Source organism: Dasypus novemcinctus, chromosome 14 (assembly GCF_030445035.2).
Source record: "Dasypus novemcinctus isolate mDasNov1 chromosome 14, mDasNov1.1.hap2, whole genome shotgun sequence".
NCBI classification, from domain to species: Eukaryota; Metazoa; Chordata; class Mammalia; order Cingulata; family Dasypodidae; genus Dasypus; species Dasypus novemcinctus.
Genome location: NC_080686.1, coordinates 88980168 through 88984747, shown reverse-complemented (window position 1 = coordinate 88984747; position 4580 = coordinate 88980168).

Genomic DNA, 4580 nt, shown 5'->3' with positions numbered 1-4580 from the left:
CCAAAGGTCCACCAAGCCTACGTCCAGCTGAGGAGCAGGTTGAGATCTTGCTCTGAAGCCATTCTACAAAACCATGAAAATATTCCATGCTTTCAACATATAACATAAGAATTTGGTGTTTGGGCAGTAAAATCTATTTATGTTTTGTTCTGTTGGGCATTATAAGCTAAAGTTGTTAATCTGTTTTGGGTTTTTCCTCACAGCTACATCAGGCTCAATCAACAGTGGATTCCATGTGAATCTGAATCGACTGGAAGGCTTCTTGGAATGCAGATTCCTGGGCCTGCCCCAAAGATGCTGATGCGGAGATGGGACCTGGACATCTCCATCTGAACAAGCTCTTCAGCTCCTCTGAGAAAGGTGCTCCCTGGGCCTCCCTTGGAGAAACCTTGGTGTGTCGGGAATAAACATGAATCAGACATGGATTCCACCCCCAGGGAGCGAGATGAGACTCCTCCAACAAGTCACAATAAATCACAAGGTAGAAAGTCCCCGCTGCAGTAGGAGGGCCCTAAATAAAGTGCCAAGGAGCTCAGAGGCGGGAGGAACCAAGAGTTCCCTGTGCCCCAGGCATCGCTCTAATAACCAGCTTCATTATTTTAAATTTTTGTGGTTCCTGACCAGCGAGAGTCCCTTTACAGTGCACCCGGATCTTAGTCATCTGGTGAGTGCAGTGTCTAGCAAAGAACTACCTCGGCGGCCGGATTTGACAGATACTGGATGGCTAGATGGGTAGAAGAAGGGGTAGGCAGAGGGAAGGAGGACAAAGAGGCTTTTCAGAGAGGGTGTCTGCCTTTTGGGAAAAAAAAAATTTTTTTTATTGCAATTGTAGGTTTACAGAAAACTCATGCAAGAAAGTCCAGAGTTCCCATAGCCCCCACCCCCCACCCAGTTTTCCCTATTATTAACATTTTGCATTTGTGCAGTGCATGTGTTAAAATCGATGACACGATAGGCACCATGAATACATTTTTAACTGAAGTGCATGGTTTACCTTAGGGCTCTTTGTGTTCAGTTCTCCATGGTGTCAGTCTTATAAAAGGCATTTGTTGATGCATCAAATCTCTGTGAGATGTGCGAGGGGTTGTGTTTGTTAATTTTGAGGTGGGTGAGGTGGGAATGACAGGTCTAAATAGCCTTTCCTGGTATTAACCCCCTGCTCTCCTCACCCCCCGCCCTGGGGTGCTGCAGCGTGACCCTCTGCTTCTGCAAGACTCGGGCTTTGCTTTGCTGTATTCTAACTGACCTTGAATTGTTTGTTCATAGTATTGCTCCCACATCTAGCAGAAGACTCATTTCAATGCTGTAACATCTTTGTTATCTTTCATTTATGGAAAAGGTAGTGGAGAAAAAAATCCCCCTTACTTGTCCTCAATATTGGAAATCGATGCAGGAAACAAGAACTGGTGATCTTTTCAACTGTGCCTGCTTGTGAGGCGCATCCTAAAACAATACAGCAGCCCAAGGCCGCGCCCTCTGCTGCCTATCACAGATTCAAGGAGGCCCTGAGGGGTCCTTAGAAGGAAGTTAGAGGTGCCAGGCTGAGCATGGCTAACACTGGCCAAGAGCTGGAACCTCCTTTCCCTGTTTCTGATTCCCCACCATCCACTGGGCCTCCTGGAGTTCCATGTTCATGAAAGGGAATTAGATGAGGGTGTAAGGAGCCTCTGATCAGGAAGTGCTGAGGCTGGGGCTTCCTCAAAGACCTCACACACGTCTCCAGGAGCTGGCCCAGGGCTTTAGCTGCCTTCCACCGACTAGTTATTTCTTCCGTCAGGCCACAGCCCTGGCACAGGGGCATCTGCTCTGGGCAACTGGTTCCAGCCCATCACTCACTAGCTCTGACAAGATTTCCTCTTCTCTGGGCGTCAGTTTCCTCATCTGCACCCAGGGCTGTTGGGAGACTGAATGGGATAATGTTTGTGAAACGTGTCTTGGGAACTCTGCCAGCTGTTTAATCACTGCTGGTCGGGGAGAAACTTCACCTGCATTAAGTTCTGCACACGTCTTCTGGGTTAACCTTTCAAAGACACAGAGAACATTTATCTTCTCGTGCATTATTTACTTAACTGCAAGGTGCCACGCTCCATGCTAAGAGATGGGGATGCACGGATCCCAGCAGACCCTGCCAGAGAATGCCTGGGAATGGTGGGAGAAGCCCAGGTGTAAAGGAAGGCCAGTGGGGAATCGGGCCTGCAACAGCGAGGCCAAGTGCTAACAGGCGCTCAACCTAATTGCACCTTGGACTCTCGAGCAATCTAGCAAAGCCTTGAGCCCCTCTGCAGAATAATGTTCTTAAAAGCATAAGATTACAAAGGAAACCAATATATGGAATATAGAGTTCTCAAAATATTTTCAAAAAAGGATTTGTGATTTAGTAGTAGATGTGCTTCTTTATTAACACAGTAAATAAGATCTAATAGCAAGTTTAATAACTGCTGTGTTTCTTCAAATATTATTCCCCTTCTCTCTCCTTTCCTTCTGGGACACCAAATACATGCATATTAGGCTGCTCAGTGTCCTCCCACAGCTCCAAACGATGCTCTGTTCATTTTTCTCCCTTTGCATGTGTGTGTTTATTCTGACATTTTTTTCCTTGTGTTTCAAATTGGATAGTTTCTATTGCTATATTTTCAAGTTCACTCCTCTTTTCTTCTGAAGTGTATATTTCATTGCAGATGTTGTAATTTTTATTTCTAGAAATTTTATTTGGGTCTTTTTTATATCATCCATGTTTCTCCCTAACATCTTTATGCTTTTTTCTACCATCTCAAACATGTGGAGTGTATTTGCATTGGCTGTTTCAATGTTCTTATTTACTAATTCTATCACCTGTGTCATTTCTGGCCTGTTTCTATTGATCAGTTTTTCTTCTCATTATGGATCTTATTTTCCTGCTTCTTTGTAGCCTGGTACTTTTTGATTGGTTTATCAGCCATTGTGAAATTTATGCTGTTGGGTGCTGGATGCTTTTTAAAAAATCTCTTTGAATATGTTTGAGCATTGTTCTGGGACACAGTTAATTGGAAACAGTTTGATCTTTTTTGAGCAAAGTCTGAGGTCAAATCTAGCCCCCTATCTGTTTCTATATGGCTCATGAGCTAAAAATGTCTTTTACATTTTTAAATAATTTAAAAAATATCAAAAGAAGAATATGTGGTGGCACATGAAAATTATATTAAATTCAAATTTCAGCATCTATAAATAAAATGTTTTTGGAACACAGTCATGCTCATTCACTTACATATTATCTAAGGCTGCTTTCATTCTACAACAGCAGAGGCACAAGGAGCCAAGACGAGGCCGTGTGCCCACAAACCTGAGAACATCGATTATTTGGCCCTTCATGGAAACAGTTTGCCTGCCCCTCAACTGAAGCATGCTTTTATGCACTGTTGGAGCAGGATAGCCATCCTTTAGGCCAGGGCTAACTCCGTCTGTCCTCCTCAGTATCCACTTGATGCCACATAAGTTAAGAGGTTTTCCACTCTGGCTGGTGGGAACTGCAACTATTCTTGGGCCTGCGTGCACTCCGGTTTTTGTTCCCTCTAATCTTTCTGGGTGGTTCTTTCCCACCTCGGATAGTTTCCTCACACGCATGTGCTGGCGATGACTCAGCTGAAGACTGCAGCGGAGCCCTCTGCAGATGTCCAGAGCTCTCTGAGCAGCTTTCTCTTCTCTGCCCCGTGGGTTCTGGCTGTCTCGGCCTCCCTGAGCCCACACCTCTCTCTCTTCAATTCAGAGCCACCAGCAGGCTCTGCCTGGGGTCCCTGCTCTCTCTCTCTGGTGGGCTGGAAATTCTCCAGGCAACAAGGAAGGGACTCAGCTTGTTCGTTCCCTTCCCTCAGGGACCACTGTCCTGCACTGACTGTTGCCTAACGTATGAAAAATGTTATTTCCTGTATGTTGTCTGGATTTTTAGTTGTTTACTAAAAATTGATTTTTTCATAGTTTATCACCGACAGAAGCAAATTCACTACTGTATTTTCAAAGAAGAGAGAAGTGTAAATTTATCTTTATAACTGCAGAAATGCAGTATGAAAATATTTGTGATTTTTGTTGGTGATAAAGTCACAGATACTGCTAATTCTTTTGGCCTTCATTGCCTACATTTGTAATTGTAGGAAATGCTTAGTTCCTATTAGAGGTTAGCCAAGATGCAAACACATCAATTCATGAAAGTCCTGAATTTTATCCATAGTCCCCTGGGGGGACTTTTTGTTTTGTTTTTAAACCAGTTCTAGGTTTGTTCATAAAAAAAAAATCCCCACTGAATGTTCCTTTCTTTGGTCATAAATGTTTACGATCTTGTTAGAGGTTTGGGTTATCCTGCCATTCACTGGGTCACTACCCTGCAAGCCTTCAGGGGCTGAACCGCAAGCTTTCCCAAGGCAGGGGAGCAGAGGGGCACGTGGCCGAGGTTTTCACTCAATTATGCTTTTAAAGAAAGTAGCTGTTATATTAGTGACCACTGCATGTAAAATAAATATACAATTGAGAGATAAAGAAATGGAAACAGGTAGGAATTATGTTCCTTATGGTTACCAATCATTAACCCTTTCATTAACCCTTAAAAGTTT